This window comes from Ranitomeya imitator, chromosome 8 (assembly GCF_032444005.1).
Source record: "Ranitomeya imitator isolate aRanImi1 chromosome 8, aRanImi1.pri, whole genome shotgun sequence".
Classification (NCBI taxonomy): Eukaryota; Metazoa; Chordata; class Amphibia; order Anura; family Dendrobatidae; genus Ranitomeya; species Ranitomeya imitator.
This window is the reverse complement of record NC_091289.1, coordinates 177,686,799-177,701,383: the sequence shown is the minus strand read 5'-3', so window position 1 is coordinate 177,701,383 and position 14,585 is coordinate 177,686,799.

Below are 14,585 nucleotides of genomic sequence, written 5' to 3'. Positions count from 1 at the left end.
CTATTTATACATCTACCTCATATCACATATCACTCTGTTTTTTAGTGATATAGCCCCACATCTCTTATTTCGCTAAACAACATTATGATTTCATAGTAAATATCTGGCTACCTGCAGCCACCACTATGGGGAGCTCACTGTTTCTGAATACTTTTATACGGCTCCCAGGTAATCTAATATTAACAGTACAAGTCCTCATGTGTCCACTGTCACGGGTTTAGGGGCCAGAAGACCACGTCTGATTTCATGCACTCCTGCACTGATTAGAAGCACTTCACCTTCCTTTTAAACAGTGCAGTTTTCCGCTAGAAGTGCAGGAGTTAATCTGTTCTGTTGAAGTTCCTGGAGCTTTCATGCTTGGATAATAGCAGCTGTTTAGTGTTGACCACTCCCCTCTGCTGTTTATACTTGCCTCTGGCAAGCTGGGATTGCCAGTGTTAGTTTAATACTAGAAAAAATAAAAAAATATATACCAGCTCACCTGTCGGCATGTGTTGTGGGGAAGCACGGATAACGTGTAGTCATCACGTGAGCAAGCAATCCAAAAAAGAGAAAAAAATCCAGCTTCCAAAAACTTACAAATTTATTCAGGATAAAAGGCAAAGTTCAGTCCAATCCAATAAATTACATAGTGAAGAGTAGCAAGCAACGCTTTTCGAACAATGGTATGTTCTTTCTCAAAGCTTTGAGAAAGAACATACCATTGTTCGAAAAGCGTTGCTTGCTACTCTTCACTATGTAATTTATTGGATTGGACTGAACTTTGCCTTTTATCCTGAATAAATTTGTAAGTTTTTGGAAGCTGGATTTTTTTTCTCTTTTTTGGATTAGTTTAATACTGCCTGGTTGTGGAGTCGGAGGTGTTGGTTGATAGGAGGCCTTTAGAGTGTTGTTCAGAAGACTGTCGCTTGGTGATATGTCTGTGTGCATATCCTCACCCTTTCCTATTTCATTTACATTCCTTTTCTCCCCGGTGTTCCCCTCTGTTCTCTGTGAGTGCATATTAATATGATTGGTATTTTCATTTATCCCTGGACATCTTTCCCTATTAATCTAGTTTGTGTATTTGTATACACTGCTGCTTCCCACCTCCCTTGCTGGGGGAGTGGAAGATAAGGGTTGATTTCTGAGCTCAGTAAGGTACGTGGCTCCAGCATCTTCACCATCAGAAGTAATCCAGGGAGCAAGGACATCTAGGGCACCTCAAGCTTTATGGATAGGGAAGGAGCAGCTCTGGCAACTGTGACATGACATACACCTACATTTTGATAATTTTCCTAGTGGTGGTTATAGGCAGAAATTATTTTTTCTAATTAATGTGGTGTTTTTTAAAAATTATTTATGCACTATACTAAATATAAACATAGCACAGTCAGTCTATATACCTTACTCTATCGAGAAATGAAGTCTCCAATACAGGGGGACTAGTTATAGAGGGGTATGACTTTTGAGGGGTCCACTAGTCACTTAAAAAGACACTAGAACAACAAATGGCATATGGCTGGGAGAGGGACAATGATTCTCTGCATCTAATTGATATATATCCAATATGAGGGGATCCAGATGAGCCCCTGAGGTTCGGCGAAACCTGCACAGGACAGGTCTCTGTTTTCCAGTGTGATTCCATTGATTTTGCTAGAGATAAGCAGCAGCTGCCTAGGCGGACCCTTTTCCCAGTTCCCACACTCTAGTACAGTAACACAGCGAGTGTTTATTACGGTATTCCTATACATGGCCACCGCTCGAGCTGCGGAACTAGAAAGCTTTTCTGGATGCTGCTATCTCTCTCCTGACTTCTCATTGCCATGCAGGCTTGTTCTTCAATCAATATGCATTTAGGAAGACCCCATAGACAACATATCCTTGGCAGATGCCACCTGGTTCCTTAAGACAGGTCATCAATGAATAAGTATAAGGGTCGGAGGAATAGCTATAAGGGGAGTCAAGGTTGCAGTTGCATCCGGTCCGTAAAATGTGAAGGGTCACGTGTGATACCAGTGCTACAAACGATATCTACGATGTCTCTGAGAGTCCTTACTGAAGACCCCCATTGAATGAAGGGGAGCAATGGACGCCCCCTTTATTTCTGGACCCACGAGCATCCAACTGCATTCGATTTTGTAGCTCAACCATGAACTATGGAAATGTGCAAGAAGAATTCTCCCCAACATGGGTGCTTTATATTAGTCCCATGACCATTACTGCTGGGGGTCTCAGAGCACCCCTGTTTAATAGCTACTAAGCAGGGAGATCATTGGTCCTATCCTACTGGCACAATGCTGTGAATTTACCAGATTTATGGCTGTCGGATCTGCTGTACGCACAGATATATCTACATAGATCACATTCTGGGACTGAGGCTGAGGCACAAATGAGATGATTCCCTTATCTGTGACATTAGTGTTAATCTCTCAGGCATAATGTATGGGAATAGATCGCCCCCTACTGGCTGACACTACTCTTTATTGCATTTTGTAGCAAGCAAAGAACTGACATCCTCAACAGATTTCTACTGGGGCGGACATATCATTGGTGCAATCACAGGGGCCACGACCGCCTCCAAAGCAGGAGCAATTGTGCATTATGATGAGCTCTTGGGCTGCAAAGGGCCCATATATCGTTCTCGCACGGGGGTCTCATCTGTCCGCATTCACCAGTGATTTCTACCATGCTGGTTTTAGGAAAATAAAATTTAATTTATGTAGAAATTAAAAAAATATTTAGAATTGAGAGTCCTCAGTGGTTGATACCTTTTAATGGCTAACTGAAAAGATGGTAACAAATTGCAGCTTTCGAGACTACACAGGTCTCTTCGTCAGGCAAAGACTAAGAGAAATTCTGAAGAGTCACATATTTATGCACAATGCTCAATTCTAAATATTTTTCTATCTACCGGCTAACACAGTACATAGATATATTTCTTTCCTGGTGTAGAAATTAAAAGTTTTACAACTTTCGAAAAAGTTTTACAACTTTCGAAAAAGTTTTACAACTTTCGAAAAAGTTTCACAACTTTCGAAAAAGTTTTACAACTTTCTAATGTTCCGTCAGTTCTTCACCATTTTCCAGATATCTGTCTATAAATGAAAACATTCCATCCTCGGAGGATGCAAATCTGCAGCTTAGACCCGCGGTGGCTGAGAAGCGGACCCCAGAATACCCTGGTGCTGTGTAGACAATGCTCTAGGAGCTAAAGAGCCAGGACTGCAGACTGATACATTGTAGCAAAGCACCAATGAGATCTGTGCAGCCTAGACTGATGTATCTAGCTTACAGAACATTGTATCCAAAGAGCAATAGATAGATTCTCTTTGGTTCAGAGTTTTTACACTAATGGTCACACGGACCGTCCGCTAGAGTCTCTGGCAGATTCTATGATCCCCTCATAATTTTAAACTTTTTTCAATAAATGTTAAGTTTTGTCTTCACCATTATTTTGCTCCTGCTGAATATCCACGATCTGCGAGCCGACGCCTTCGCTTCTTTTTTTTTTTCTTCTAGAGTTAAAGAGGGGCCGTCACCAGGTCAAAAGCGACCGGGGTTTGCAATGATCGTTCCTATTTTTATTCCAGCTTCTCCAAAGTTTTAGTTTTTTCTCCCTTTTTTTTTTTTAAAATCCATCATGTGGCCATTTTTATTTAGCGTTCATTTTTATGGTCTTTGCCAAAGGGGTGTGGCTAACAGGATGATTATGCAGAGCGCCAGAAACAATAACGCTAAATATAAAGGCTCGTTTCTACGGACTGGTATGGAGGAATTAAATCGAAAAAAGAAAAAAAAAAAAGGCGGAATATATCATTAGATCAGCGGGAATAAAATAAGGGCAAACGTGGGTCAATTTTGACCTTGTGACAAGGAATCTTTAAAGGGGATGTTCTTTTTTTTTTTTAACAGAGATCATAAACTTAGGGTGGTGCATTCATCATCACCCCTGCTCCTCCATCCTCCATTGTGTCTCCCCCAATATCACCTCTTATGGAGTGAGGAGCTCATTGATGACTGATCGAGAATGTTTCTTCCAGCTCTGATATAATGTAATGACTGCAACCAAACGGCAGCCCCTGATTGGCTGTAGCAGTCACCTGGCCAACTTCGCCGCAAGAGGACAGGTGGCCATCAGGGAGGTGAATGCAGGTTTTTTTTGCACAACTTCATGTCACTTTTTAATCTTCTTTTTAAGTAGTGGACAACCCCTTTAATAAAACTTAATTTTGAGTTTCATATTAGGGCTGCAAGACCTTGACCCTCAAAGCTTCAGCTTAATGGGCCTTAGATCCTGGAGTCACAGTTGGTCCAGTGGGACTGTGCAGGATCCTCATGGTCTGCGCAGATCTTTGGTGGCCAAAGGGATCACTGTCTTTAGTACTGGATCTATCACCAGATTTCACAACAGAAACTGCATACAATATCAAATAAATTTATTAGACCTAGTGAGGCTGGTGGACTTACTATGGAAATAAAGCACATTTCGGAATGAATGTGCAATCCAATTTGGTTAAAGTTTAAACTCAATTTCTGCCCACCTGGCCTGATTGACCGTTCCTCAGAGTCCCTCCTCCCTGCTGCTGCTGAGCTCTCACCCTGCTCAGTACAAGCTGCAGCGGACAATCCAGAGCAGAGAATAAACACATTTGGGCCGGTTTCAGACGTCAGTGGCTCCGGTACGTGAGGTGACAGTTTCCTCACGTACCGGAGACACTGACTCACGTAGAGACACATTAAAATCAATGTGTCTCTGCACATGTCAGCGTGTTTTCACAGACCGCGTGTCCGTTTGGAAAACACGGAGACATGTCAGTGTCTGTGGGAACGCACGGATCACACGGACCCATTAAAGTCAATGGGTCCATGTAAAACACGTACCGCACACGGATGCTGTCCGTGTGCAGTCCGTGTGCCGTGCAGGAGACAGCGCTACAGTAAGCGCTGTCCCCCCAGCTTGTGGTGCTGAAGCCCCATTCATTTCTTCTCTCCAGCAGCGTTCGCTGGAGAGAAGGAATGAAAAATCTTTTTTTTTTTTAATTTTTTTGTTTTTAAAATAAAGTTCCCGGTAATCTCACCCCTCCCACCCCCTGTGCGCCCGCCCGCTGGCATTAAAATACTTACCCAGCTCCCTTGGTGCTTCCATCCTCTCAGCGTCGCAACTCTTCCTATATGAGTGCTCACGTGGTGCCGCTTATTACAGTGATGAATATGCGGCTCCACCTCCCATAGGGGTGGAGCCGCATATTCATCACTGTAATAAGCGGCACAACGTGACCGCTCATACAGGAGATGCTGCCAGCGCTGAGAGAGGAGACATCGCGGGAGCTGGGTGAGTATTTCTATGCAAGGGGCCGGGCGGCGCATGGGGGATGGGAGGCGGGAGCTCACCAGCAAACTTTATTTTTAACAAAAAATAACAAAAACTTGATCTTTCATCTATTTTCTCCTGCGGGGGAGAAGAGATGAATGCCGGCTTCAGCACCACAAGCTGGGGGGACAGCGCTTACAGTAGCGCTGTCTCCTGCACGGTCCGTGTGGTCCTCAGGCGGCACACGGGCGGCACACGGATGCCGCACGTGTGCCACACTGATGTGCCACGTGAGCACACGGACACACGGGCACGGATAATTCCGGTACCAATTTTTCCGGTACCGGAATTATCTGGACGTGTGGGACAGACCTTGGACTGAGGAGCTCTCTCGCTCTTTAGCCGGACTCCTAAAATACTTATATAAATATCAGGATTATGCAACATGGCATGGATTCCAAAGCAAGTACATCAGCCTCATCAGGTCTTAATGATCAATTTAATAATGTGTGCGGTTTCCATTGTTAAATCTGGTTACAAATCTGCTTTAAATGACGGTAAACAGATTCTGATGGCTTAATATTTGCATAGAGCTTTGATGATTTGCATTCAGAATGGCATAAAAACGGCATTAGCAGCGGCTCCGGGGTCGTGAGCATAAATCCCTGATCATCTGCTATCAAAATAAATGTTATTTTCTCATTATTCTGAATCCTTTCTTCCTTTTCACGGCGAATATTTTGCATAATAAAACTTTACAGTAACCGCTTTCCCCTTATCCAGACAAAAGTTTCTATCATTTAACAACACAGCAATAAAAACTATAAAAAAAAAATAGAAGGTTCAAGTTCCTACATCCTCAAACCCTGCGGATTTTCATGTAACTGAAAGCAGATCCTTGGGGGGAAAAAAGCCATTAACCTTGACAATTGTGTAAAACACATATGATTTTAATAGCGATGGGTATATTACTGGGAGGAATAAAGAGGAGAGATTCTTCTTGACTGCAACATTCCCTTTGTTGGTAAATGACTCGAAAAAAAGAAAATATATATTGTATTCTGCAGTTCATCGTTATGGCCAGTAGATGTCAGGGTTGCAGCTATTAACAGCACAATCAGCTGAGCAGTTCAACCATCAGCTATGGCAATAGTGCCGCCTAGTGGCCAAACACAGTACTTCATATCGATTTATTTGCTTATTTATTATGTATTATTTAGTCACTATTAATTTCCACAGCGATTTACAGTCTCCTTCATTACTCTTCCTACTGGGGGTCAAAATTTAAAGTCCTACTCAATATGTCTTTGAAGTTTTGGAGGAATCTAAAGTACTTGGATGAAATCCACATAAACACTGGAAGAACATACAAAATCCTTGCAGATGTGGTTGGTGGGATCTGAATCCCGGACCCCAGCACTACAGTGCTAACCACTGAGCCACCGTCCTGTCCATAATAAACGTGAGACAATAAAATATAAACACTATTAGCACCGAGATACAGATGTCATAAACAAATAACAATAATAAGATTATATAAGTATATAAGCGGAAACTTCTCACATATAATGTCACGACGCGCTGCGACCTCTACAGTCGGAGTCTGGACAAAATTACTGACTGTTCTCTATACTGACCAGTGTGAGATCCACAGGGAATATTCTCCATAGAAATCCAAACTATAGAGATTATTAGGTGCGAAACGTCTAATATTAATGCAAAGTAAGAAGCGAAGTCTTCATACAGTTCCCATAGAAAACATTCCTGTAACCCGAATATTTAGTCATTTATGTACAAACATCAAAAACTGAATCCTCTGTACATAAAATCCCCCAAAAGTGTCCTAATAATGGAGAAGAGAATATTTATTAGGTCATGGGAGTAATAGCTTTACCACAGCTGGAGGCGGATGATCCGGAGAGTAGTCTATCTATCTATCTATCTATCTATCTATCTATCTATCTATCTATCTATCTATCTATCTATCTATCTATCATCTATCTATTATCTATTTATTATCTATCTATCTATCTATCTATCTATCTATCTATCTATCATCTATCTATTATCTATTTATTATCTATCTATCTATCTATTATCTATCTATTATCTATTTATTATCTATCTATCTATTATCTATCTATCTATCTATCTATCTATCTATCTATCTATCTATCTATCTATCATCTATCTATCTATCTATCATCTATCTATCTATCTATCTATCTATCTATCTATCATCTATCTATTATCTATCTATTATCTATTTATTATCTATCTATCTATTATCTATCTATCTATCTATCATCTATCTATTATCTATCTATTATCTATCTATCTATTATCTATCTATTATCTATTTATTATCTATCTATCTATCTATTATCTATCTATCTATCTATCTATCTATCATCTATCTATCTATCTATCTATCTATCTATCTATCTATCATCTATCTATCTATCATCTATCTATCTATCTATCTATCTATCATCTATCTATCTATCTATCTATCTATCTATCTATCTATCTATCTATCTATCTATCTATCTATCTATCTATCATCTATCTATTACAGTGGGGCAAAAAAGTATTTAGTCAGTCAGCAATAGTGCAAGTTCCACCACTTAAAAAGATGAGAGGCGTCTGTAATTTACATCATAGGTAGACCTCAACTATGGGAGACAAACTGAGAAAAAAAAATCCAGAAAATCACATTGTCTGTTTTTTTATCATTTTATTTGCATATTATGGTGGAAAATAAGTATTTGGTCAGAAACCAAATTTCATCTCAATTCTTTGTAATATATCCTTTGTTGGCAATGACAGAGGTCAAACGTTTTCTGTAAGTCTTCAAAAGGTTGCCACACACTGTTGTTGGTATGTTGGCCCATTCCTCCATGCAGATCTCCTCTAGAGCAGTGATGTTTTTGGCTTTTCGCTTGGCAACACGGACTTTCAACTCCCTCCAAAGGTTTTCTATAGGGTTGAGATCTGGAGACTGGCTAGGCCACTCCAGGACCTTGAAATGCTTCTTACGAAGCCACTCCTTCGTTGCCCTGGCGGTGTGCTTTGGATCATTGTCATGTTGAAAGACCCAGCCACGTTTCATTTTCAATGCCCTTGCTGATGGAAGGAGGTTTGCACTCAAAATCTCACGATACATGGCCCCATTCATTCTTTCATGTACCCGGATCAGTCGTCCTGGCCCCTTTGCAGAGAAACAGCCCCAAAGCATGATGTTTCCACCACCATGCTTTACAGTAGGTATGGTGTTTGATGGATGCAACTCAGTATTCTTTTTCCTCCAAACACGACAAGTTGTGTTTCTACCAAACAGTTCCAGTTTGGTTTCATCAGACCATAGGACATTCTCCCAAAACTCCTCTGGATCATCCAAATGCTCTCTAGCAAACTTCAGACGGGCCCGGACATGTACTGGCTTAAGCAGTGGGACACGTCTGGCACTGCAGGATCTGAGTCCATGGTGGCGTAGTGTGTTACTTATGGTAGGCCTTGTTACATTGGTCCCAGCTCTCTGCAGTTCATTCACTAGGTCCCCCGTGTGGTTCTGGGATTTTTGCTCACCGTTCTTGTGATCATTCTGACCCCACGGGGTGGGATTTTGCGTGGAGCCCCAGATCGAGGGAGATTATCAGTGGTCTTGTATGTCTTCCATTTTCTAATTATTGCTCCCACTGTTGATTTCTTCACTCCAAGCTGGTTGGCTATTGCAGATTCAGTCTTCCCAGCCTGGTGCAGGGCTACAATTTTGTTTCTGGTGTCCTTTGACAGCTCTTTGGTCTTCACCATAGTGGAGTTTGGAGTCAGACTGTTTGAGGGTGTGCACAGGTGTCTTTTTATACTGATAACAAGTTTAAACAGGTGCCATTACTACAGGTAATGAGTGGAGGAAAGAGGAGACTCTTAAAGAAGAAGTTACAGGTCTGTGAGAGCCAGAAATTTGGATTGTTTGTTTCTGACCAAATACTTATTTTCCACCATAACATGCAAATAAAATGTTAAAAAAACAGACAGTGTGATTTTCTGGATTTTTTTTTCTCAGTTTGTCTCCCATAGTTGAGGTCTACCTATGATGTAAATTACAGACGCCTCTCATCTTTTTAAGTGGTGGAACTTGCACTATTGCTGACTGACTAAATACTTTTTTGCCCCACTGTATCTATCTATTATCTATTTATTATCTATCTATCTATTATCTATCTATCTATCTATCTATCTATCTATCTATCTATCATCTATCTATTATCTATCTATTATCTATCTATCTATTATCTATCTATTATCTATTTATTATCTATCTATCTATCTATCTATCTATCTATCTATCTATCTATCTATTATCTATCTATCTATCTATCATCTATCTATCTATCTATCTATCTATCATCTATCTATCTATCTATCTATCTATCTATCTATCTATCATCTATCTATTATCTATCTATTATCTATTTATTATCTATCTATCTATCTATCTATCTATTATCTATTTATTATCTATCTATCTATTATCTATCTATCTATCTATCTATCTATCTATCTATCTATCTATCTATCTATCTATCTATCTATCATCTATCTATTATCTATCTATTATCTATCTATCTATTATCTATCTATTATCTATCTATTATCTATTTATTATCTATCTATCTATTATCTATCATCTATCTATCTATTATCTATCTATCATCTAGCTATCTATTATCTATCTATCTATCTATCTATCTATCTATCTATCATCTATCTATCTATCTATCTATCTATCTATCTATCTATCTATCTATCTATCTATTATCTATCTATCTATCATCTATCTATCTATCTATCTATTTATCTATCTATTATCTGACCAGCACCTCCTAGGTGTGACTTTGCACTCCTCCCATTGACCAGCAGGTAATGTTCATCAGTTCTACTTACCCATGTGAATTGTAGGCTCATGGCCCGGGACAGACGTGTTTTGTACATTTAAAGGTACCGTCACATTAAGCAACGCTGCAGCGATATAGACAATGATGCCGATCGCTGCAGTGTTGCAGTTTAGTCGTTGTGTGGTCGCTGGAGAGCTGTCACACAGACCACTCTCCAGCGACCAACAACGCCGAAGTCCCTGGGTAACCAGGGTAAACATCGGGTTACTAAGCGCAGGGCCGCGCTTAGTAACCTGATGTTTACCCTGGTTACCATTGTAAATGTAAAAAAAACAAACACTACATACTCACATTCTGATGTCTGTCTCGTCCCCCGGCGTCAGCTTCCCTGCACTGTGTAAGCGCCGGCTGGCTGTAAAGCAGAGCGGTGACGTCACCGCTGTGCTCTGCTTTACGGCCGGCCGGCGCTGACACAGTGCAGGGAAGCTGACGCCGGGGGACGCGACAGACATCAGAATGTGAGTATGTAGTGTTTGTTTTTTTTACATTTACAATGGTAACCAGGGTAAACATCAGGTTACTAAGTGCGGCCCTGCGCTTAGTAACCCGATGTTTACCTTGGTTACCAGTGAAGACATTGCTGAATCGGCGTCACACACGCCGATTCAGCGATGTCTGCGGGGAGTCCAGCGACGAAATAAAGTTCTGGACTTTCTGCTCCGACCAACGATGTCACAGCAGGATCCAGATCGCTGCTGCCTGTCAAACTGAACGATATCGCTATCCAGGACGCTGCAACGTCACGGATCGCTAGAAATATCGTTGTTAAGTTGTTCAGTGTGAAGGTACCTTAACTGTAGGCTGATAGCTCAAGAGAGGTATGTACAGTAGAAGAGGGACCCATCAGAGGGAGGTCACCTTGCCGCAGTTAATGGGCATACATGAATTGGCCAATTTATGCGCTAAGAACCTTCATTTTTGTAAGTACATTTTTCTCAAGCTTGAGAAAGTTTCCCACTAAGGACCTGACTTCGCCATGTTAGGCCATTAAATAAGAAGCTTTTTTTTTTCACTTGAATGGTGTGTTGCCTCCAATCTCTGGTCTATCTATCTATCTATCTATCTATCTATCTATCTATCTATCTATCTACCAGATTTTCTTATTGCCCTAGCAGTATCTTAATAACTATCTGTATTTTCATCCATCTATAATGTATTCAAACCTTTTATTTGATTTTCTGTTCATGAAAACTATTTCCAACACAGTTTCTATTAATTTTTTTTCCTGTGCGCAGACTGTAGAAAAGTTGCATAAAAATCAAATCTGCCTATTAAAGTGTGAGTAATTGTAGATATCAGTGACCCCGCCACCTCCCCTCAGCCTCTGCCTTGTCTGATCCTGCTGCCCAATCTCATGTCTTTGTAATAACAATCTCATGTGCAGTACACACGTGTCACCTGCAGGTGGCGCCATTTGCTGCTGTATAACTGAGGAGGGCTATGGAGGACCTTCTTCCCATGCGCACGCTCACACTCATGCTCTCACCTAAAATAATGTGAGTTCTGCAAATATAGCAATATATTTCAATTATTCTGATTGATGATTACTTATGGTAACAAATGAGATTCCACCTTCCATTTTTTTAGAATCCTATGTGAAAATTAAAGCAGTGATATGGGGTATCAACTTCACATTCCTCTGCCCTGGTGTTGCACCCATGCACTATAGTGGCTTAGGCTACGTTCACACTAGCGTTCGGCTAGTGTGCGTCGCGCTAGCGTCGGGCGACGCAGCGGCGACGCACGCGTCATGCGCCCCTATGTTTAACATGGGGGACGCATGCGTTTTTGCTTGTTGCGTTTTCCGACACGTGCGTCTTTTTTGACGCTAGCGTCGGACCAAGAAAACGCAACAAGTTGCATTTTTCTTGCGTCCGATTTTCGTCAAAAAACGACGCACGCGTCGAAAAACGCAGCGTTTTTGCGTGCGTTTGCACGCGTTTTTCGGTGCGTTGTGCGTCGCGTCGCCGATGCAGCGGCGCACAACGCTAGTGTGAACGTAGCCTAACAGATTTCTATTGGAGTGCCGAAAAAAGAAACGGCCATGGATGTCCCCATAGAGAGCCGGCCATAGATGGTGGAATAAGGAGACGGCTACAGATGTCCCCATAGAGAGCCGGCCATAGATGGTGGAATAAGGAGACGGCTACAGATGTCCCCATAGAGAGCCGGCCATAGATGGTGGAATAAGGAGACAGCTACAGATGTCCCCATAGAGAGCCGGCCATAGATGGTGGAATAAGGAGACAGCTACAGATGTCCCCATAGAGAGCCGGCCATAGATGGTGGAATAAGGAGACAGCTACAGATGTCCCCATAGAGAGCCGGCCATAGATGGTGGAATAAGGAGACGGCTACAGATGTCCCCATAGAGAGCCGACCATAGATGGTGGAATAAGGAGACGGCTACAGATGTCCCCATAGAGAGCCGGCCATAGATGGTGGAATAAGGAGTCGGCTACGGATGTCCCCATAGAGAGCCGGCCATAGATGGTGGAATAAGGAGACGGTTACAGATGTCCCCATAGAGAGCCGACCATAGATGATGGAATAAGGAGACGGCTACGGATGACCCCATAGAGAGCCGGCCATAGATGGTGGAATAAGGAGACGGCTACAGATCTCCCCATAGAGAGCCGGCCATAGATGGTGGAATAAGGAGACGGCTACGGATGTCCCCATAGAGAGCCGGCCATAGATGGTGGAATAAGGAGATGGCTACGGATGTCCCCATAGAGAGCCGGCCATAGATGGTGGAATAAGGAGACGGTTACAGATCTCTCCATAGAGAGCCGGCCATAGATGGTGGAATAAGGAGACGGCTACGGATGACCCCATAGAGAGCCGGCCATAGATGGGGGAATAAGGAGACAGCTACAGATGTCCCCATAGAGAGCCGGCCATAGATGGTGGAATAAGGAGACGGCTACAGATGTCCCCATAGAGAGCCGGCCATAGATGGGGGAATAAGGAGATGGCTATGGATGTCCCCATAGAGAGCCGGCCATAGATGGTGGAATAAGGAGACGGCTACGGATGACCCCATAGAGAGCCGGCCATAGATGGTGGAATAAGGAGACAGCTACAGATCTCCCCATAGAGAGCCGGCCATAGATGGTGGAATAAGGAGACGGCTACGGATGACCCCATAGAGAGCCGGCCATAGATGGGGGAATAAGGAGACAGCTACAGATGTCCCCATAGAGAGCCGGCCATAGATGGTGGAATAAGGAGACGGCTACAGATGTCCCCATAGAGAGCCGGCCATAGATGGTGGAATAAGGAGACGGCTACAGACGTCCCCATAGAGAGCCGACCATAGATGATGGAATAAGGAGACGGCTACGGATGACCCCATAGAGAGCCGGCCATAGATGGTGGAATAAGGAGACGGCTACAGATGTCCCCATAGAGAGCCGGCCATAGATGGTGGAATAAGGAGACGGCTACGGATGACCCCATAGAGAGCCGGCCATAGATGGTGGAATAAGGAGACGGCTACAGATGTCCCCATAGAGAGCCGGCCATAGATGGGGGAATAAGGAGACGGCTACGGATGTCCCCATAGAGAGCCGGCCATAGATGGTGGAATAAGGAGACGGCTACAGATGTCCCCATAGAGAGCCGGCCATAGATGGTGGAATAAGGAGACGGCTACGGATGTCCCCATAGAGAGCCGGCCATAGATGGTGGAATAAGGAGACGGCTACGGATGTCCCCATAGAGAGCCGGCCATAGATGGTGGAATAAGGAGACGGCTACGGATGTCCCCATAGGGAGCCGGCCATAGATGGTGGAATAAGGAGACGGCTACGGATGTCCCCATAGAGAGCCGTCCATAGATGGTGGAATAAGGGGACGGCTACGGATGTCCCCATAGAGAGCCGGCCATAGATGGTGGAATAAGGAGACGGCTACGGATGACCCCATAGAGAGCCGGCCATAGATGGTGGAATAAGGAGACGGCTACGGATGTCCCCATAGAGAGCCGGCCATAGATGGTGGAATAAGGAGACGGCTATGGATGTCCCCATAGAGAGCCGGCCATAGATGGTGGAATAAGGAGACGGCTATGGATGTCCCCATAGAGAGCCGGCCATAGATGGTGGAATAAGGAGACGGCTACGGATGACCCCATAGAGATAGAGAGCCGGCCATAGATGGTGGAATAAGGAGACGGCTACGGATGTCCCCATAGAGAGCCGGCCATAGATGGTGGAATAAGGAGACGGCTATGGATGTCCCCATAGAGAGCCGGCCATAGATGGTGGAATAAGGAGACGGCTACGGATGTCCCCATAGAGAGCCGGCCATAGATGGTGGAATAAGGAGAC